This window comes from Euprymna scolopes, chromosome 20 (assembly GCF_053919585.1).
Source record: "Euprymna scolopes isolate OS-2025 chromosome 20, ASM5391958v1, whole genome shotgun sequence".
Taxonomy (NCBI): Eukaryota; Metazoa; Mollusca; class Cephalopoda; order Sepiida; family Sepiolidae; genus Euprymna; species Euprymna scolopes.
In genome coordinates, this window is record NC_136501.1 from 105,567,616 (window position 1) to 105,592,304 (window position 24,689).

General features: G+C 35.6%; 1 protein-coding gene across 1 annotated transcript in view; it reads right to left on the bottom strand.

The window, feature by feature from the left end:
• Nucleotides 1-24,689, bottom strand: part of LOC145241632 (uncharacterized) — a 118,279-nt gene that overhangs the window by 633 nt on the left and 92,957 nt on the right. Inside the window, exon 2 of the mRNA XM_080104714.1 lies at nucleotides 1-237. This exon is cut by the window's left edge and continues 633 nt beyond it. The gene's annotated coding sequence lies outside the window, so the exon portion shown is untranslated. The remainder of the gene's footprint in view (nucleotides 238-24,689) is intronic.

A 24,689-nucleotide genomic window follows, 5' to 3' on the forward strand; every position in this document is an offset into this window, starting at 1 on the left:
TAGACGGTTCTCCCTAGCAGCGTTGCGGTTCTGCACGGTCCCATACTTCTCGAAATGGTCCACCAAGTTCTGAATTCTACTTTTGGATGGAGCCTTTTCACATTCGAACTGACGCATGAAACTCTCCTGGGTGTTCTTAAACGAGCCGGTCTTGTAGTAAAATTTAACACGGTGGTTTCTTTGTTCCAGCTCCCATTGGGGTCCTGGTGTACTCACGGTCGTTGATTCTGTCATGTGCTGTAAAATAAGGGCACTCGGTGAATAAATAATGGAGATATAATATGAAGTGAACACGGGGCCCGTTTTTTTGGCAACTATATATATATATATATATATATATATACATACACACACATTATTATATATATATATATATATATATATATATATATATTTATACATTCACAAATGCCCGTCTTTAACTCATATATATTGATGCTATCAAAAATGTACTTAAAGAAATAAACGGTAACATGGTCAACATCTTTAAATTTTATAATACAGATTTTCTCATTGATTTATATATACTCTGTCGTATCCAGCTTCATAAATTAAATAATCGGTATAAATAAAATATTAAATATAATTGAATAAACATATTTCCTTACATAAATATATAAAATCAAGTAAGAGACGTGTTACATTTAACACTTTAAAGCCAAATAACGCGATGTTTACCTTCATAAAATAAACGAATGTTCACTTTTAAAGAGAGATATATTTCGGAGATATACACTCCTTTTTCAATCTGTATATATGTATATGTATTTTTCCTCTTATTCTTTGCCGTGATGTTGAATTGAAGAATTTTAAGTTCATTTGATGTTAGCTGTGGGGTTTCTGTAGTCGGATAATTACGCGAGGTTGTGCGTGATTTTACAGTCTGGGTAGGTGTATCCATTAAACGCGTTGAGTTAAATTTGAAAATCAAATGAGAGATGTGTTACATTTAACACGTTAAAGCCAAAAGGACAACGCGATTTTTTAAAAACCTTTATAAAATAAACGAACGTTCATTGTTAAAAAGAAAGCTATATACAATTCCTTTTTCAATCTGTATATATATTTTTTCGTCTTATTCTTCGTCATAATGTTGAATGGAAGAATTTTAAGTTAAGTCCACCTGATGTTAGTTGTGGTTTTTATGTAGCCGGATAATTACGCGTGGTAAACATTCCTTTATTTTATAAAGGTTAACAAATTTGTTGTTATTATTATTTTCAAATTTCACTCAACGCATTTAATGCATAAACCTACCCAAACTTTAAAATCACGCGTAATTATCCGGCTACATATATACAGATTAAAAAAGGAGCGAAAATCTCTCTCTTTAAAAATAAACATTCGTTTATTTTATAAATGTTAAAATCGCGTTGTTATTTGGATTTAAAGTGTTAAATGAAACACGTGTATTATTTGGTTTCACTCAACGCCTTTAATGAATAAACCTGCTCAGATGTTTATATATATATATATATATATATATATATATATATATATATATATAATATATATTTACAAAAAAAATAACCCGAATATTATTGTTCTTGAAAAACCTTCTATAATAACACCTTACCTAAAAACATGCATTTAAAACTCTTAAGCTTTATACACAAAATCAAAAGGAAATAGACAAAATACATTGAGGATATTGCCAAGGCTCTGCTAAGAATTTTATTTCTTTCTATTGTGGTAGATAATTATTTTCACTAGGAAATTTCTCATATCCTTACAAAGCCATAAATTGTCCATGCATATAACGTTGATAAGTGGCTGCTACTTATCTCTCCGAGACGGTATAAAAAAATACCTTAGATCTAATAGTTACTGAACTACCAGCAAAGGCTTACGCTTTGTTCCATCGCCCTAATTCCGTAAACACGCGACGCTTTTACAAGTACTTTAATAGAATATGGTTTGATGAACTCATGACGCACGCTTCCTCTAACCGTACAAAAGCATAAAACAAAGGGAAACATACCTTTTCCAGTATTGGTGGCATTAAATTCCGCAAAGCCTTTTATGTTTTATTTAATTTTTATTTTTTTTTTATTTTTCAGTAACGAAACAGTCTCCGTATTCTAGTTTTATTTCTTTTTCTTTTTTTTTATAAGTTTTGACTAAGTACAACTTACAAATATTTAGAATTAACATTAATAATTGAGTATCTGTCACAATTATGTAGATCCAAATCAAACGTGCATAATTAAAATAGCTTATGTTGACTGTTTATTAGTTATTTTTCATGTTTAAACAGTTAATTTGCTGAGATAAAGGTTAGTTGATTTTATATATACAAGGACGTGTAATGCATTTTTACAACATTCATTAAGCATTTAAGTTAACACAAAATAGTTATTCCTATGTCGTATTTAGGTTGACAGGACCTCCTAAACGTATATTTTATGTTTCCCCATGCATCATAGATTTCAGGTCTTCGTTCGTCTTGATTCTGAAAAGTGGAATTATTTTCTGGTGTATATGCTTATGCCTAATATATATGACAAGATTTCTCCATTTCAAATTTCAGAAAAAATCAAGTCCATCTCATCTTTTATTTCTTTAAGCTGCGTAACACAAAAATACACTGATACAAGCAGGTATGCCATTAAATACCCCAAAGCCCCCTGAAAGACATAGTTCCAAATTGTACACAGGAATCCCCACTTATCAAGGTCCGGGGGCTACTCGAGTATAAGGATGAATAAATATACATTAGTCAATGTGATTATAGAGTAGTAAACATTAGTGGGGATTTTGTAAATTGGATTACTTAGGGCAACGTTGATCAATAACTTGTTTACGTTGGACTTGAAGAAAATCAGATTGTTATCAGCTGGAAAGCAGGTAATAAAAAATAGTTCTACAAGCGTATAGTTCTGAGCGAAAAAATTGTTCATGGATGTATATTTAGGTTTGGGCACAGAGAAAGAGTGTGAGAAATTATTGCTAGTGGTTTGGCTATACAAGTGTTTTTCGTGAAAATTTTGCGAGGGTGGTGGCCATAGATACGTTCCAGAAAGCGATCCCCTTTGTTTTTATTTTTAAGAAACAGTAAAAAGAAATATAAAGATGTTAAGCTACCAACAGATATTTTTGATAAACCTGTGTAACGACGGATGTGTAGACATAATAATATCTCCGCAGATACTACAAGTAAGTTCATTCAAGTTGACACCATCGTTAGATGTCAATTGTTAACACTAAATCATTTGACGTTTAATCAACTAGATGGTTGCGAATGCCACTCCGGGCGTGCTAACAAGTGATTAACAGTGGATATGTCAAACAGAATCGGTGCTATAATTGTTGAATAAAATGAGGTTGGATTTGGGAAAAGATAACATGCAAGGGCACGATGACTTTACCCCAACTTTATCCTTTTGCAACGTTTGGCTGTGTATCGTACACACACACATGTTCGTAACTCCCTAAACAAATTGTTTCTAAATAGATTAAACATTACTGTATTAAAATCATACCAATAATTATGTCAGCTTATTTTTAGAAGCGGGTTATTTTCGTCGAGCACAGTTTATTTAAATGTAAAATTCCAGTCACTTAGCACAAATTTTGATGACTCAAACGTACTTGAGTAACATTTACACTTCATAAATGTTAATTTTATTACTCTAGCCACCACGGTTGACGTCGGCTGAGGTCTATGTTCCATACTAATTGGGGTTATAGATGGGGGTTGCCGGTTTCAAATCCCTGAAGCGGTTTAGTCCTAACTTCCTACACTGACGATTTCAGAAAGTATGAAACAACGTCTCCGTCGGTTATATATATATATATATATATATATATATATATATATATATATATATATATATATATGTATATATGCATAGGTAGTTCGCTTGAAGCATTTTTGCTAAAGATAATATGAGAGATTGGAAAAGCTGAGAACAATGCAGTAGGCCGGAAAAGTGAAAAGATAACAAAACGCAAACATGACGTGTTCGTACTGAGGAGACGGTAAACAATTATCTTTATGCTTATTTTATAAATATTTTTTATAATAAAAAATATTTCACTAATTTCAATTGGCTAAGTTACTTACATGTGCGAGATAGTGGATTGGATTTTAAAATTATTTTATCAACTTAATTCCAGAGGGGAGACCTCACCGTCATCTTAATCTGTTTTATTTTCTTTAAACTTGCCCATGCTTCTCATTCCTCTCTGCTTCCCTGGGGTCTTATATATATATATATATATATATATATATATATATATATATATATATATATATAAGCCAATATTATTAAATGCAATGGAGACACCTGGCTTTATGATTCTTTTTTTTTTTTTTAATTTTTCGATTTTCCGTATAATCTTTTTTGCATGGAAATCAAAAAAATATTCAAAGTTCCATAGTTGTTGCTGTCACAAGCGCTTCCGATTAAACCAGGAATCATGTTCAGGTGTTGAAGTAAAAGTTAAAAGGAGCGAAAATGTGAATTAAAAGTGAAAACTAAAATATAAAGTTAACGGCGATGAGTTAAAATATAGAGTCGATGAAAAGTTGATTACAAATATAGGTCGATTAAAAATTCGAGTATAAAAAATCAGCAAGTTCGTAGACACTCTTAACCAACTTTAATTTCATTTATATTTTGGATACAAAAAAAAAAAAATTATATGTATAATCGAAAAATTAAAATAAAACACAAATAATCATGAACCAAAGTGTCTTCGTTGCATTTTATATTTGCTTGAAAATATCCTGCCTAAATATCACACACTATATATATATATATATATATATATATATATATATATATATATATATATAGCGATCACTGCACTGCTCAACAATTGACTTACGTGAAAACTTTTTTTTTAGGCATCCTAAAGAAAATTTACGTATTAGTTTTTAGGTCTTTAGCGGATAAATAAAGGCGACTCAGAAAACTATTGTATTTTTTGTTTAGACAAATCCATGAAAATTATTCAATTTTACTTATATTTCTTGTATCAATATATCATTAGAATTTCTCAGAGGAAAAATGGATACAGCTATCGAATATCAACCAGATCGTTGTTTGTAAAATACTTGGCATTGCTACTGATCTATCCACATTGAGGAGTTGTGAAGACAGTTTGCCTATTCATAACTGCAAGTTTTTCTAAGGTCAGGTAGTCATAAAATATTATATCGCTTGCTACGGCTTTTGTGCACATAAAATTTTTTAAATAAACAAATAGAGCACCGTGAAAGTGGTAGTTAATTCTAGTATAAAACAGTGGAATCCATCCGTGTCAGCGGGGTCTTTCTCAGTTGTCTACGGGATAGAGCTACAGACTATTAACTCGATGTTTTTGGTTCAATCCCTGTCTTTGCATGTGCCCTACTTTAGCCACACTGAAGAGGTAATACAGCGACACAGTCTGCCTTCGATGACTATAGAAGCCCCACTTTCTCGAGCCAGGCACCGTTTTTAATTGATATCGCCTGACACTTTTTAGCTCAATGCAAAGCTCTTTATTAAAGAAAAAATGAGCACTGTAGGAGTGGCCGTCATTTTTTTTTAATTGATGGATATCATTGCCAGCAGCCTGCGAGATATGGAGACTAAACTGTTTTTTGTTTTATCGTCTATTTCGAATGAGGTCTAGTAAAACCACACTGAAGTTTTGTGATACAGTGAAACCATCTGTTGGTGGAGGACACACAAAAACACACACACACACACACATATATATATATATGAAATAAAATGGAGGTGGAAGGACCTGGATACTCAATGTTTCGTCCGATTTATGCGGGCTTCTGCAAGAGGGATGGTCATTGACGAGAGAGTCGGAGGATTAGTGCTATATATAATGATGGGGGAGAGCAACGTGTTTTGCTTATGTAAATTAGATGTCATATATACATGTATATACATTTTGTGAAAAAAAGCCCGCATAAATCTGGCGAAATGTTGAGTATCGAGGTCCTTCCACCTCCATTTTATTTCATATCGTCCGATTTAATCCAGCTCAATAATCATATATATATATATATATATATATATATATATATATATATATATATATATATATATATGCACGCGAGACGATTATGAGTATGAATGTGAGATTATTAAAGAAAACCAAACAAATCAATGAATCCACGAAGAAAATTTATAGACACCCGCTGCATCGCAAGCCACTCGATATTTTTTTATAAAAACGTGTGTTTACAAGTTGATGATGAATGGCACCGATTATTTTTTTAAAAAAGCAAAGAACATCATATATGTGTGTCTGTACGAGCGTATCAGTGTCTGTATGAGCGTATGCATGTGTGTGTGAGTGAGCGTGTGAGCGAAAGGGCCTCCAAGAGTCCGTGTGTAAGAGCCTCCGAGAGTCCGTGTGTAAGAGCCTCCGAGAGTCCGTGTGTAAGAGCCTCCGAGAGTCCGTGTGTAAGAGCCTCCGAGAGTCCGTGTGTAAGAGCCTCCGAGAGTCCGTGTGTAAGAGCCTCCGAGAGTCCGTGTGTAAGAGCCTCCGAGAGTCCGTGTGTAAGAGCCTCCGAGAGTCCGTGTGTAAGAGCCTCCGAGAGTCCGTGTGTAAGAGCCTCCGAGAGTCCGTGTGTAAGAGCCTCCGAGAGTCCGTGTGTAAGAGCCTCCGAGAGTCCGTGTGTAAGAGCCTCCGAGAGTCCGTGTGTAAGAGCCTCCGAGAGTCCGTGTGTAAGAGCCTCCGAGAGTCCGTGTGTAAGAGCCTCCGAGAGTCCGTAATTAAGAGCCTCCGAGAGCCCGTGTGTAAGAGCCTCCGAGAGCCCGTGTGTAAGAGCCTCCAATAGCCCGTAATTAAGAGCCTCCGAGAGCCCGTAATTAAGAGCCTCCGAGAGCCCGTAATTAAGAGCCTCCGAGAGCCCGTAATTAAGAAACTCCGAGAGCCCGTAATTAAGAAACTCCGAGAGTCTGTGAGTAAGAGCCTCCGAGAGTCTGTGTGAGTCCGTGAGTGAGGGTCTCAATGTCTGAGTGTGAGTGTTATTCTGTGTGTGTGAGTGTTCGTCTGAATGTGTCTTTGAGTGTGAGTGAGTTTTTGAGTGTGAGTTAGTGTGTGGGTGTTAATGCGAGTCTAGGCGTATGTGTGAGTGTGTGTGAGTGTGTGAGTGTAAATGTGAGTCTGAGTATGTGTGTAAACTACGTCTATAGAGATTTTCAAAATGCATTGTTAAATGTTATGTAAAATTAATAGATATGCATTTCTGAATGAACTAATTCATACTAGTATGTGTAGCAAGTATGAAGGCAATTTAATACTTGTTTTTGATTTCAGGGTGATTATTATTTTTAAGTAAATGCAGTAACTTGCAGTATCGAAAAAATAGCAATGCATATAGTTTAGTATCCTGACAGGAGAATCCTAATTAGCAGTGGATGAAATATATAAAATCACAGACAAGGTAAGACTTCGCTTTAAATTTATAGGTATTTGAAACGAAATGATCAAGACATATAGCAAACAAATTAAACCAATGAAAAAGTTTTAATTCAGGAATCATGCAAAACGAGATCTGTCACATATCTGAAGAGAATGATGCGAAAATGTCAAGTGCGTTAATATGTGGGAGCGCTGTAATCTATATGATCGAGTGAAATAAGGCGAAAAGCATTAAGAATTTTACTGATATAAAAAATAAATACACTAATTTTAATGAAAGAAAGACGTAATGAAGAGAAACGGCAGAATATATAGGGAAGCTGACCTCAGTAAAGCGCTATTTACAGACTAATCATTTATCACTTTTGGGATGGGTTTGCAAGGAACAAGACAAAATACAATTGTTTAAACGATAATAAAAGACGCGCTGGGATCAAGATATGTATAGCGATTAATGGCAATGAGCTTGTGAGTGCATTTAAAGTTAAATACGTTGTGAAAATGTATTTTCAAGTTGAAAATATATTGTATTTTTCAAGATCAATAATTCTATGATTACATATTATATATATATATATATATATATATATATATATATATATATATATATATACACGAGCAAACAGTTCGAAGAAAAAATTTCCTTCTCATCAGAGGTTAGGAATTAGCAAAATGGGTGATCGGATTTTGCATACAAAGGTATTTCATGAAACAACAAGTAAGTCAAAGACCTTACTTGATAACAAAAGAGTGAAGCAGAGGGAATATGGTGAAGAAAAAGGTATTACACGTGAATGGATAGTCTGGTGAAAGATAAATACTCCAGTGACGGTAAAATCATAAAATATAACTTCAAGAACGTTAAATGAATTTCCATTTGCACAAGTAACATCCAAGGAAATCCAGTAATAGGAAGATGGTCCAAAACAATGCAATGTTTTGCTCGTATTATAAGCTGTTTTGTTTTATCGACCTTTTACATCTGGCTGAGAGAACTTTATAAATATTAGTTCTTTAATATTTATCATTCAACCAGGGTAGTGGTTGAATATATGCTGAAGTCATAAATTGGATGAATCGAGACACATTCAAACCCCCACCACTAATTCCGTTCGCAACCAAATGTTAAACAGGTTATATAGTTAGATAGAACACCTCATTAGCTACATTTTAAAAAAAAAATCGAAAATTGGTTGAGTAGAAAAAAAGTTACAAAAAAATATGTGGGTTCACGAACAGGAGAGTAAGTACATACATAAGTGACTAACGCTGTTTTTGAGTTTGCATAACTTTTTTTTGTATATAACTATTTTTACTGCGATTTTGCCAATATTACATGTTAGCGTTACGGTTAGAGTACCGGGATGTTGGTGGAAAGATTTTAGGTTCAATCCCGTATATCGTTTTTTTTTGAATAATAAAAAAAACGAACTTTTTTTTTAATAACTAATTTCTTTTAAAACTCTCCTTATGAAATAGATCTGCGGTTTTCTTTTCCTAGATGGTGAAGATTTTCAATGCAGCACAGTACGGTTTGGGATCTTACCGTACTATTCTCCAATGCTTTAATAGCTGCCTGACTATCTGAAAGGATAGCTATTTCCTGTTGCTGAACCTCTACCATGATCAGAACCTCAGATTCAAAAGCCTAAAACATGCGCTATCTCTCCTTCTTCTGCGGTTTTTGTCGTGATGTTTACCGAATGTTAGAGCTGACTTGTCAGATTAGGTCTGAGATCCTGCTCTTCGGTGAAGGCGGGGGTGGTGTTTGGTACCACATCCAATGGTGCCAGCTCCTGACTGGTGTTTGGTGTTGTATCCGATGATACCTGTATGGTGAAGACTTCTGCCTGAAAGACCGTCCTCAGTTTACCAAGATAAGATTTTTGACAGGTGAGGTGGTTTGAGTATTCTATATAAACACTTGCACCAATCCTAGCATTCATTTTAGATCCATCAGTATAGCATTTGATTACGTTGCATTCCAGCTGTTTTTCGTAATATCTTGCGCCTGTTCTGTCATGAACCGTACATGTGAAATGCTTTTCAAATGATCTGGTTTTCGTCATAAGGTCACCCGGCACATGCAAGAGCGGTAGTTCCTTCCTAGCTTCATTACACAAATCCACGTGGCTCTTTGTTTTTCCAGTAGTCCCAACAGATCTTGGCCACCACAGACCCATGACACATATTCTATAGGATCCCCGTATCGTTTCTGCCTTCAGGAATTATTTAATCTGAGGGATATTCAACAGCATCTCCAATGCTCCAGTAGGTGTGCTCGGATATGCTGAAGCAGTCATTAAACAAGCAAGTATTTGTACATTCTGGAGTTTCTTCCTCAAGTACAGTTTCTCTGTCCCGCGGATCCAGGAAACACATGCATACGACAAAATGGGACATGCCATAGCAATGTATATCCACCTCATTACATGCGGGTTAACTGCCCTGGTTTTCCCCACAATTTGTTTGCATTGCATAAGGGCTGCAGTCGCCTTGGAGGAAATCTTTTCTATGTGGTTTTTCCTGGTTAGCTTACTGTCCAGGATTGTCCCTAACAGCCTTGCCTCCTGCGAAAGTTTCAATTTCTGTCCACTCAGAAAAAGGTCACCAAGTTGGCAATTCCTTTTATATGTACACAATACCATTTCTGTTTTACGGCTACTGAATTCTAATTCATTTCGATTAGACGATTTATTAGGAATATTTAATGCCATTTTGGCAATGCGTCTGACCAATGATGCTTTTGAACCCGCGACCAGCACTGCGATGTCATCAGCATCAGCCTGGGTATAAATATTCCTATTTTTAAACTCCTTTAAAAGAGGATTCAGCATACAGTTCCATAGTAAAGGTGATAAAATCACACTTGGGGGTGGAGGTCATTTAACTACTTCCCTTTTAACAGTTGCCCTCAGTAGTTCTACTTGAACTGTTATGTGCCTCACCATATACTTAATCCATCGGATGAGTACTGGTGGCACATCGAGTTCTCGTAGCGACTTGAACATACAACTGAAGGGTATGTTGTCAAAAGCCCCAACGATATATAAAAAGACACCGAGTGCCATCTTGTTTTTTGTTAGTTTACGCTCTATACAGATCACGAATTCATGAACCGCAGTCTCGGTAGAGACCCTGGCTCGGAACTACTGTGATTGAATGATAAATATTTCATAAATGCGTGTTTGAGAGCTATTTTTTTGACAATCATTAATAAATATTATAAATTTATATATTAACACAATAGCAATGCCTGGAAAAATCATGGATTATATGGAAAAATGCGCGCATGAAAAGTAATATTCTTAAAATTTTATTAAACCTGGAAAAGTAAAGGACAAGAAATTCAACCTGGAAAAGTAAAGAATAGGATATTCTAGTCAAGTAAAAATAAGAATTTTTTAGACTTAAAATATTGCAGCTAAAAATAAAATTTGAATATCGATAAATATTTTATTTATTATTATCATATGTTGTTTATTGTTGAGTTAGAAAGGATGTCAGTCGCTGGATTGAACTTATTCTCCCCCTATTATTTGCATATCATTATGTAGTGAAAATTGTTTGAATGAAATAAATTTGTTAGTTAGTTAGTTAGTAGATGGAATTAATAATTTTATAATTAACATAAAAATTAATAATTTTATTATATCATAATTAGGATCATTTAATTCGATTTGACCGTTGAGAGCTCTACCTAACTTCTCAAGATATTTTGGGTCTAAACACTTGAGATTTAAGATATTTGTTGTTTGGACATGGATCTAACTTCCTACCTCGATTTAAGCTCAAAACACTTAATGTTATGGGGTCCTAAGTAAAAAAAAAAAAAACATTTTTCTTTTTGTTTGCTCAGCATACACCTCCAAACACCGGTTCAGCGCCGGGCCCATTTGCTAGTATATATATATATATATATATATATATATATATATATATATATATATATATATATATATATATGTGTGTGTGTGTGTGTACGTGAGTATGCTTATAAGGAGACAGCCCACTAAGTAAAGCATCAAAGTATACTAAATCCAAGTTGAAAAAAAGGGATTTGTTAAAGATTCTTATATAGACTTGCTTAAAATAGTTATGACTTGACTTCAACTGAGAACCTGTCAAGCTGCGTTTAAAAAATATATTTATTCTAATGGAGAGCAACGTCGGAACAAGTATGACATATTTCCAATCTCACGTCTTACGTTGACAGTAAATTACAAACCGTCATTTGAACAGAAATAAACATTAGATAGATTTGAGGAGGTTCTGATTGTTGGAAGAAAATATTTCTCGCATATGTTATATATGTAGTTATATATATATATATATATATATATATATATATATATATATATATATATATATATATATATACACACACACAGCGAGCAAATGTTTATATTATACAACAGTGTACATTATATAATGTACACATTTGATATCCCTCTCTCTCATATATATATATATATATATGTTGGTAATTAAATTTTTGAAAATCTAAAAAAAAAAAAAAAAAAAAAAAAAAAAAACGAATTGATTGCTTAAATATTTTGGTGTAGTATTTTCAGCGTACTCATGTGTGTTTTTATATTATTATTAATGATAGCATTATACTTAATTTTTATTTAATAAATTAGCTCGTTATATTTGCAATGATTTGGCTATTTTTTTTAATCACGAAAATATCAGCATCACCACCAGCCGTCACGTGATATCGCTAATAGAAATTTTCTTCTCGCTTTAAAATGTGCTTACAATATGGGTGAATTTAAAATGGATAAACTTTAATCACGTAACTATTGAAAATGTCACCATGTTATTGAAATTTTATTTAAATTAATAATATGCACTCGATATCCAGTCAAATATTCATCGAAAATGTCGACATTTCCAATGTGAACGGTCAGCAGGGCTTGTCTAAAAAATATAAAAATACCCAAAAGTTATACCAAATTGAGTTTTTCGTTTAAAATTCAAATATTTCATTTTTGTTATTACAATTTTATTTTTATAAATAAAAATAAAGTACGATAGTTGAATGTTATTCTTTCCATTATATTCTTTTTTAAGAGGCACAATTTAAAAAAAAAAAACGATCAAACGAAACGCAATTTAAATTTCCGCTCGATTTTTACAACCCTAACAGAGGACGTACTCCGCAAGTTTTCTACTTACGTATAAAAATCTAGATCTACTTACGTCATATTAGAACCTAAGCGACCCATACAAATGTGGTAGCCGAGTTTCAAATCAATAACCTGCTTAAAACTTTGGGGAAAAAGTGAACGTTAGCGAAATTCTAATTTCCTTAAGTTTCGCTTTTTTAAAAACTTTTTTTCCTGTCATTATCATAGACTGCATTCTTAAGTATTAGACAATAAACAAAAATTGAAAAACATTTTTTATAACATTTCACGTGGGGCTTCATTGTTCAATTATAACTTAATTGAATACGAAATTTATTGAAAACGTAACTCTCACGTGAAAAGTTATAAAAATGTTCTTAATTTTTTTTTTTTATATAATCTGTAATTTAAATCTGTAATTACAGGACTGAAATTTTTAAAAAATTGAAAAATGTGGGATGTAGAGGGGAATTTTTAGGGGGGGGGGCAATCTCACGAGCGCCTCCCCAAAATACAACCAAAAAATTAAAAAGAACCTCTCTTAACCACACTAGGATTTTGTATTGGAAACTGCGCACCCCTTAAAAATATTTAGTTATTGAATTGTTTGCATTTTGCTTAAATTCGTCAGTTTGCTATCGCTGACAATCCACTCCGAAAATTGAAAAACGCGTTAAAATTGGGGGCAAACTTTATAAAAATTGACGTTGGCCGTATCTACCAAATTATTCATCCAATTTACTATCTAAACATTTGAAATTTTACATAAAATGTATTCAGACCGAGGGTAAGCTTTTTAATCGTTTTTTCGGCTAAAATCGTGCTGCCAAGGTGTAAAATATCTCATATATGAAGTTTAATGTCTACAAGCCAAACACTGCAGTAGGAGTTTGGTAGGCAAACTTTTTAAACAAATATACATACGCATATATGAATATATGTGTGAAGTATTTTGTATTTACTATAAACCTTTTACGCAAATATAACGCACGCATAACTTACTCATTATTCAATTTAAAGATATTGGAGACTAAACGTAAGGTCGAGAAGGTCCTCTCTCTGTAAACAGCGGGGATGCCTCTTGGGTTGAGGCTTGATTAACTTCTAGGATCTTCGAGTAATATAACGCTGCTTTATTTTAATCGTTTCCCCCATTTTATTTCTCATATAAGCATCGGAACGCAACGTAATTTTATTGCAAATTATAAATATTTTCGATACCCCCCTTAAAATAAAAAAAACCCGCGTACCGCTTTAAGAAAGCGGAGAAAACCCCTGCCAGATTACCCCCCTTTTTCTCTCTTTGTTCAACTATTTTATTTGAATACGCTTTTAACCATGAATTAAAATCTACCTATCAAGATTGCGATATTTAAATACTGTATCCCGAGAACAGTCATGAAATTATAGTCATCCTCATACAGAAGTTTCGCTGTATCACAGCTTATCAATGTGTCTAGACTGGTAACTACCTCAAGCCAGGATCGAGACCCAACCACCCAAACGACAGTCAAAGCTTCTAAGCATTACGTCATACTACTGCTGCTATGCGGGTAGTTAATTTACGATGTTATACACCATTTATACGACAAATTCTGATTCCCTTGTGTTTTTTTAGTTAATTACACGTCACTATATACGAAGGATTTAAGTTTTCTGTAGCATAAGTGTCAGAGGAAAAGTATGAGAAGATTGAAAACAGGAGGTGCAAATGGCAGGGCGTTTTTTTTTTTTTTTTAAAGACAGCAGCTCTAAACGATATCTTAAACTAAAACGAAACAGAAGTAATTATTTAATCACATTTTATAATACCAGATTGTAAAAATGGAAAAGTTTAGAATATCAAACCTTTTGAGAAAAAAAAACTGCTTAAACTTGTTGAAGGAGTCCATACACATAAAAATATCATTATCTATTTGCTTTTTCTCCGATGCCTTTACAAATTAAAGCGACAGAAATAAGGTCGCGTATCATCCCGGGTTATATTTAGCTGTTAATATTAACTTACGTTAACATCTTTATTGTTCATTTCCATTGATGAGAAAGTATTCTCATTGGTTTAATTCACGATAGCATAAAAATGGCTCCGAGCCAGATTGCTGCTTCTTTAAAAACAAACACCGTTCATTATTTGACCTTCGATGGCGATTATTTTGCTCAAGCAATCAGTGTTGACCTTATTGTTGCCCGTTTAGCATTAGAGCGGATAAATAAATAAAGTGCAAAGATAAACAAAGAATACGTAATCTTTTGGTAAAATAACGTTATTTTGGCGCAGATCCACACGTACGAACGTACGGGTGGATCTTTAGTAAGAGAATGAACTAAAAATGGAATGACTTTCCAACACATTAAGGATACCAGCAGCTTTGTTTTTATTTAATTTTATATTTGATGGAGAATAAGAGTGGAAAGATTTACAACGGCAGGTGAATAACATAACAGAACGCCTACATATCTTTCTATTATATAATAATACGATAGCGTGTGTGCTATTTTATGTGACACGTTTATCCCTTTCTTTTCAAGGTGATTGTCATTTAATTATCACATTCAATTTCTTGTAATAAATAATTTTACCAAGAATTCTTCATAAAAGATTTTCGATTTCGATTATAGCTTATCACACTATAGTACTCTATTTCTTTATACATATTTTTAACAAATAATTCTTCATAAGTTTTGGTTCCAGTTCAAGTTGATGCAACCAAGATATACAGTTGTATATATATATATATATATATATATATATATATATATATATATATATATGTATTGAGCACTGTTGAAGTAAATACAGAAAATGTACGCTGAAAATTATATTTTTCGTATATGCATTTATGTGATGCGATGTCGTCATGTATATATTACGAGCCATTTCAATTTGATAACAGTTCTATTATAGCATATTTATTATGGGGTGGAGCTGGAATGCTTGAACATTCTAGCTCGAGGTAAATAAAGGCAAAAAAAGTATCCATGCATTACTGTGGGAGGGGAGACTATCTTCAAGTACTATCCTTAACTAGGCATAGGGCAACGGACTTATTAAGTAGATATTAAGTCCCCTCACCTTTTTTTTAATGGAGATTAGATAATATATGTGGATGTGTTCTCGGCAGCCCCAGTAACTCTGCCTTACCCATTTTTGTCTTTCATCCTCATTTCCAATGAGTGATTTGTCTGAGAAATGTTGAAGAAAAGCATGTTTTCTATGTCGGCAGTACTTCTTGAACAGTAGCCTGAGACGTCGGACATTGTGTTTCTATGTCTATTCTTGTGGGCCTGTCACTAGTAAGGGTGCTGGAGGAAAACGTTTCATCTGGGCAGACGTTATCCGCCTGTTAATCCGGAACACGAACCTTGGATTAACCACTAAGGAGACTTCCTATCAGCAGCTGCAAAGTACTGTTCCATTGTCATTTGGTGAATGGATTCTGGACGTGCAGAAATTTCTGGTAGGGTATCTCGATGCCATGCTTGTGGGTAATTGTAAAAATCCTGTATTTTTCTCTTACTTTCCCTCTCTGTCCTGCTCCAACCAAGTCTATCGACCTGTTCCACAAGTCCCAAACCTCAACACGAAATATCTCCAGAAAAAAAAAAACACGAATAAACCTAGAACCACATCCTCCAACGTAGACCACTACTACCATATCTCCTTCTTCAACATCAGGGGGCTACGTTCAAACCTTCCAGAGATTAATACACAATGACAAGAGACAACACCGGACATATTTTTTTCTAAGTGAAACTGGCACAGGGCCGACCACTTCCCTAGATGAGTTCATCATTAAAGGATACTAAACTTAGCATCTAAATCTGACCCCCAGGATCGCCATGCCCATGGAGTGTGTGCCTACATTAAAGATGGCTATCCATGTGGTAGGGATATCTCCAGAAAATACCATAATTGGCATTACATGTGCTTCCGGGTTGCACTAGCTTACACCATTGCATTCTATCGCACCCACAACAGTTGGAGTACTATCTTTAATAGTATATCTAAGAAAATTGACCAGATAGTGTCTGCTCATCCTTCGGCGAACATTCACAATTGCGGTGACTTCAATGTCCATAATGTGAAATGACTGACCCACTCAAATAAGACCGATGACGAGGGGAGGTTCTTTCATGATTTTGCCATTGCCTATGACCTCACTCAGATTGTTCACGAATCCACCCGTGAACCCGATACTACCGGTCAGTATGCAAGCCTTCTAGACAGTTTTCTCACAACTTCCCCTGAGCAATGTTCATGTTCTGTTCTATTTCCTTTGACGTCTTCCGACCACTCCGTTGTATCAGTTAAGATAAAAATGTAATGTAATAAGTCCCAAGACGTACATCTCCACTGCACTGTATATCGGTACTCTATGGCTGACTGGAATAACTTCGGTACATTCATATCTGATCTAACTCTGCATTCCATGTTTAAAAAGGATGTGCCCTCTATAGTATCAGACCCGGCCGAATGGTTAATTGTAGGCATAGACCGATTTATACCATCCAAAAATTCACCCAAAAACCTAACAGCCAGCCATAGTTCTCCCCAGAATGTGTTGCTGCAAAAAAGTCTCTTGTTCCATATCTACCAACGTAATTAATGTACCGAGACAAAAACTGCTTTTAGGACTGCCAGCAATCACTGTAAATGAGTAATAAAAATTCAAGAGAGCTATATGCTCAGTCCGTTAAATCCAAAGTAGCTGAGCAGCGGCTGGGTCCCCACCAGTTTTGACAAATAACAAATAGGATCTTGAACAGAAGCGTGCGTTCTATCCCAACTATCATCAATGAACTAGAGGTCATCTCGTCAGTATCAGACAAGGCCAGACTATTTGCTAAGAACTTTGCAGCTAATTCTGCCCAAAGCGACAAAGGCAATCAACTCCCCGTATTTCCTCCCATAGCAGACAACACGCTATGCAACATAAAAATATATGTGCGTGAGATCGCAAAGCTAATCAAGAATCTTGATTCCAGTAAAGCAACTGGCCCTGACGGCATTCCAGTTATAGTGCTGAAAAAGCTCCAACCAGAATTGCGCCCATGCTTAAAAAAAAAAAAAAAAAACTGTTTAAGCGTTGCCTTAAGAAGTGCTTTCCAACACTCTGGAAAAGTTCATCAGTATGCCCTGTATTCAAGTATTGAGGCGAAAAGCCATTTCCCTATTAGTACAGACCAATAAGTCTCCCGTGTGTCATAAGATAGTTGTTGGGATCCATAATAAAGTATTCAACCACCTCAGCAAAAACAACATTCTTAGTGACATGCAATATGGTTTCCGCTCCACAAATCTACAGCAGATATGCTAACGGTTATATATCAGAGGATTAGTGAATCTCTTGCAAATATTTCCTTTCCAGTGCAATTGCTCTTGACATATCGAAAGCCTTGGATAAGGTATGGCATAAGGGCCTACTTCACACGATTTCCAGCTACGGTATAACTGGAATTATTTTCTCAATTATTAAATCATTTCTCTCCGATAGGTTCATAAGAATAGTGGTTGATGGGCAGTAAACAGAGGCCCACAGTATTAATGATGGTGTCCCCCAGGGGTCCATCCTGGGGCAAACTCTCTTCCTGTTCTACATCAATGATCTCCAAAAATATATACTTAAATCGTCCGGTGACACCTATGCTGATGACACGACCATCTATGGCAACACATCAAATGCCGTAAATGACAAAGTTGTCTAGGATTCTCTCTCCTCCGATCTTGAGTGCGTGGTTCAGTGGGGGAAGAGGGTGCTAGTTACGTTTAATGCATCCAAAATCAAGCTTCTATGTTTACATCATAGACGCTCTGATCCCCATATCGCATCAATTGAAATGGATGGCTCTCGTCTTGGGGAGACTCCATGTTTTGACAAGCTTCTGGGTTTGACCTTTACTCCTGATCGGAAATGGAACACATACCTCAGTCTGTTGCCAAGGACGCGCTGAAAATAGTGGGATCCTTCTGCCGCTCCAGAAGATATCTAACTACTGATGCAATTCTCTATCTGTATAAAAGCTAAGTACGTCCAATGATGGAGTACTGCAGCCACATCTGGGAAGGAGCTGCTAAAAGCGACCTATCTTGCCTTGACAGAGTACAAAATATACTTCGTGGCTCCGTGGGGGATGCGCTGTTCTCTTCCCTGCGGCCTCTCTCCCACAGAAGAGACGTAACGAGCCTGTTTTTATTTTATCGTTATTTACATGGCAAGTGCTCGTCTGAGTTCCAATCTGTGCCCCCCCTCGACAATCTTTCACGAAAAACACCCGTCTAACTGAAACTACGGCCAATTATTTCCCCACTCTTTATCTGTGCCTAAATCCAAACGTAGATTCCATGAGCAGAGCTTCTTTCTTAGAAGTGCACGACTGTGGAAATCTTCCGCTTGCCTGTATTCCCCCTGGCTACAACTTGGATGTCTTCAAGTCCAACATTAACGCATTTCTGACAAAACGCTCTTTTAAGTAAGACACTATCAAATATCCAATACTAATTATTACTACGATACTGTCTCATTGATTACTGTGCACGCAATAACCTTTATCCCCGAGTGGCTTCCGGGCCTTGATAAGTGGTGACCACCATGTAAAAAAAAATGACTATACTGATATATACAGAAACCCGCATGAATGAAAATATATTTTTGCGTATTTATAAAATGCGCATTAAATGCTCTTGAACGCCAGATCACAACGTACTATTAGGAAAATAAACAAATATTTTACTTGTTTTGAATTTAAGACGCTACACTCGATCCTCAGTATGTTGATTGTTGTCTTTTTTTCTTATCTTTTTTCTTGCCATGGTGTAAAGTTTGGAAAAGAATAGTGTGTTTGTGAAGAGGCGCGTGTTGTATCTCAGCGGTTATATTTTGACATGTTGAAACTGTACGGAGGCAACGCGAGGATAACGGCAAAGGTGTGAGTTCAATAACGAAAAGATCATTTAATTTTAATAAAATACGCATCAAGGTTGCAGGAAAGAAGAAAAGATCAAAATGTAAACAACATACTGGGGATGGAGTTTATAATATAAATATATTTAGGAGCTACATTTAAAACAAGTACACTATTTGTTCATTTTCCTAATATTATGTTTTGATTTCGCTTTAAAGCGCACTTGATGCGTATTTTATATATGATATAAATACTAGGAAAAGTACCCGTCGTTGACTGGGTTCAAAAACAGCCTACAGAAAATGGGCTCTGATTTATGAAAGTATGATAGGTTATGAAAAGGAAGGGTTGTAAAGAGATAGCTTCGAATTTGGGAGTATCAAAACCAAACCAAAATATAATTAAAGTAAAAATAAAATAGATGAACCCAATAATTTATTATACCATACATGTTCACACTGAAACACTTATCACAATATTCTGTGGATCTATATTTAAAAAAGGCTTGTTAAACTTTTTGACTTATTTCCATTGTATGGAGATCAGGCGCGAACGAACACTCATAATTTTATTATACCATATTTCTTCAAATTGAAACATAATTATCAAAGTATACTTACTGAGATAAATACGAAAAGTGTTTATTAAAGATGGTGCCTATTCCCATTCTATTGAGGCCAGGAGCGAACGCAGACCCCACAATTTTATTATACCATCCCTGTTCAAGTTAAAACATTTATCAAAGTATGCTTATGTACATCTGTATCAAAAACACTTGAAAACGTTTGTTTTTTAAATTTTTAATCTTTTTATTTCCATATTTTGTGGTCCAGGCGCGAACCCAGACCCAACAATTTAAATGAACCCCCGTTCTGCCAGATCAAAAATACCCATTCCTGTGTCTCGATACATCTATCATTATATGGGATCAGTTTTTATAAGCCTGAAGAATACTAGAGTGAATGAAACGCGAAATATTCAGTGTAACTTAATCGGCATATATATTTTGTAAATTACTTACTAGCTCTACCTACGTATTGAGCACTTTTGAAGAAAATATTTGAAGTTTCCGCATAAATCTATACTTTTGTATATGAATTTTATGTGAGTAAATTAAGTATATATATATATATATATATATATATATATATATATATATATATATATATATATATATATATATATATATATATATAAAATATTCCAATTACGGGATTTCTTTGGATTTTACTTTTGCAAATGGAAATTAAATTAACGTTCTTGAAGTTATATTTTTGTGATTTTTTTTTACATAGGCATCACCACATTATCAAGGCCAAGAGGCCACTCAAGGATAAGGGTTAAAGATTGTACATTAGAAATTGAACAATATAGTAATCATTAGTAATGAATATTTGGAAAATTTGATAACTTATATGGAACGGCTCATCAAGAACTTATTTACGTTAGACTTGAAGACAACCATATTGTAGTCAGCCAGAAAGCAGGAAAACGGAAGACAATTACACAGGCGTGCAGTACTAAGAAAGAAGCTTTGTTCATGGAATCTACGTTTAGGTTTAGGCACAGATAAAGAGTGGGGGAATTATTGATAGTGTTTACAGCTAGACGAGTGTTTCTTGTTAAAGTTTGGCGAGGGGGGACCATAGATTGAAGCTCAGTCGAACACTTTCCATGAAAATAACGATACATCAGAGACAAACTCGCAACATCTCTTCTGTGAGATAGAGGTTGCAAGGAAGAGAAAGGGACATCTCCTACGAGGCTACGAAGTTTATTTTGAACTCTATCAAGGCAGGCCAAGTCCTTTCTCGCAACTCCTGCCAAGATGTGGCAACAGTATTCCATACTTGGACGTACCTGGCTCTTATATAGATAGAGAATAGCATCAACAGTGAGATATCTACCGGATCGATAGAAAGATCCCACCATTTTTCCAGCGGCCTTGGCAACAGATTTGATGTACGTGTTCCATTTAAAATCAGGAGTAATGGTCAAGCTTGTCAAAACTTGATGCCTCCTGAAGACGAGAGCCATTTATTACAATTGATGCCAGATGGGGATCAGAATGTTGATGATGTAAAGAGAGAAGCTTGATTTTAGATGCATTAAAAGTAACCAGCCACTCCTTACCCCAGTGTACTACGTGCTCAAGATCAGAGGAGAGAGAATTGGAGAGAACTTTGTCGTTTACTGTCTTAGATGTGTTACCATAAATGGTAGTGTCGTCAGCATAGATGTCTACAAATGATGTAAGGATGTGATTTGGAAGATCATTAATATAGATCAGGAAAACAGTTGGGCCCAGGATGGATCCCTGAGAGACACCGGCATTAATACTGTGAGCTTCTGATTTTTGCTCCTCAACTACTACTCTTATGGACCTACCAGAAAGAAATGCTTTAATAATTGAGAAGACATTTCCAGCAATACCATAGCTAGAGATCTTATGAAGTAAACCTTTATGCCATACCCTATCAAAGGCCTTAGATATGTCAAGAGCAATTGCCCTAGAAAGGTTGCCTCCGTCGAGAGATTTGCTAATCCTATGAGCTATAACTGTAAGCACATCTGCTGTAGATCTAGCAGAACGGAAACCATATTGAGTGTCACTAAAAAGGTTATTTTTGTGGAGGTGGTTGATTACTTCTATATTAAGCACAGATTCCAGCAACTTACTCATGACGCATAGGAGACTTATTGGCCTGTACTGAGAGGGAGATGAGCGATCACCTGAATTCTTAAATACAGGGCATACTGATGAACTTTTCCAGGGAGATGGGAAACTATTCTCCTTAAGACAACGTTTAAACAGTTTTGTAAGTATGGGCGCTAGTTAAGGTTGAAGTTTTTTAGTACTATAATTGGAATACCGTCAGGGCCAGTTGCTTTACTGGAATCAAGGTTTTTGATTAGCTTGGCAACAGAACGTACAGATATACGTATATCACATAGTGTGTTTTCGGATACAGGAGGAAATATTGGGGGTTGGCAGCCTTGATCGCAACGGGTAGAATTAGCTGCAAAGTTCTTGAAAAAGAGTTTGGCTTTGTCTGATACTGACGAGATTACCTCAGGTCCATTGATAATAGTTGGGATGGAGCACACGCTTCTGTTCAGGATTCTGTTTGCTATTTGCAAAAACTGGTGGGAACCAAGCCGCTGCTCAGCTACTTTGGACTTAACAGATTGAGCATACAACTCTCTTGCATTCTTTATTAGTTTCTTACAATGGTTGCTGGCAGTCCTGAAAGCGGCTTTAGTTTTCATACATCTATTACGTTGGAAAGAGTGGAAAAAGTGATTTCTGTGCGCAAAGGCAGCAGCCCATTCCGGAGAGAACCATGGCTGGCTGTTAGGTTTTTGCTGAAACTTTTTCGAGGGTATGAAACGGTCAATACCTACAATTTACCATTCCGTCAGGTCTAACACTATAGAGGACACATCCTTTTTAAACATGGAATGCAGAGGTAGATCAGATATAAATGTACGGAAGCTATCCCATTCAGCCTTAGTGTATCGATATAATGTACGATGGAGAGGTACGTCTGGGGACTTATTACATTTCATTTTTATCTTAATTTATACAACCGAGTGGTCGGAAAATCCTAGAGGCGACAGAACAGAAACCGAACATAGTTCAGGGCAAGTTGTGAGAAAAAGGTCTAGTAGGCTTGCATACTGGCCGTCATTGTCGCGCACACGGGTGGGTCCCTGAACAATCTGAGTGAGGTCATAGGCAATAGAGAAATCATGACAGAACCTCCCTTCATCATCGGTCTTGTTAGAGTGGGTCAGCCATTCGACGTTGTGAACATTGAAGTCACCACATACGTGAATGTTAGCTGAAGGATAAGCAGATAGGACTTGGTCAATTTTCTCAGATATGCTTTTAAAGATAGTAACTCCGCTGTTATGGGGGCGATAGAGAGTAAATATAAATGCCGTAGTGTGAGCTAAAGCAACCCGGAAGCACATATAGGGTAAGTTAGGATCTTCCCTGGAGATGTCCCTACCACATGGAAAGTTATCCCTAATATAGGTACATATTCCATGCCCATGGCGATCTTGGGGGTCAGATTTAGAATTTAAGTTAGAGCATCATTTAATTGCGAACACTCCTAGGGAAATAGCCTGTCCAATGCCAGTTTCACTTAAAAATAAAAGGGCTGGTCTAGTCTCCTGTAATTGGGTTTCAACCTCTGGAAGGTTAGAACGTAGGCCCCTGATGTTGGAGAAGGAGACATGGTAGTATGGGTCTACGTTGGAAGTTGGAGAACCGGGTTTAATCGTGTATTTTTTCTTGAAACTTGTCATGATGAATTTTTGGAATTTGTGGACTAGGTCGTCATATTTACTTAGAGCAGGACAGAGAGGGGAAACTAAGAGAGAAAAAGAAACGAAGATTTTTTTTTTATTTGTAGCTAATGATAAGGTAAAGCCGTAACAATTACCCACTGGTATGGCATCGAGAGGCCCCCACCAGATGCTACTGCATGTTCCAGAATCCATTCACCAAATGGCAATACAGCAGCTCCAGTACTTTGCACCTGCTGATAGGACAGCCTCCTTAGTGGTTAATCCAATGTTCGGGTCCCTGACTATCAGGCGGATAACGTCAGCCCAGACAAAACGTTTACCTCCAGCACCCTTACTAGTGACAAGGATAGACATAGAAACAGAAAAAATCAGATTTTACCGTCATTGGATTATGTATCTTTCACCAGACTATCCATTCAAGGGTAATCACCTTTTTCTTCACCATATTCCCTCTGCTTCACTTTTTTTGTTATCAAGTAAAATCTTTGACTTACTTGTTTCATCAAACACTTTTGTATGCAAAATCCGATCCCGCCTTTTGCTAATTATCACCCTCTGATAAGGAAAGTATTTCTTCGAAACTACGCGGATTAAGGACTATCCACTTATCTAGTGTTTCCTTTTTAGATTAAATATGCTTTTAATTCATTTCAAAGTGATTTTTTAAACATGTTTTATTAACTGTTTGCTCGTATATATATATATATATATATATATATATATATATATATATATATATATATGCACCTATATATATATATATATATATATATATATATGTGTGTTTACATAGGTGCATACACGTATACATATATATTCATAGACATGTGGTAGCTCTATTCACACTTGACAGATGATGGACCCCCCCTGTAAATCTGCCTACACGGACTTTTTGTGACAAGAGTTGCGCCATCACCAGCCACAATTCTCCTGGAGGAGATTGTTTAGTTCCAG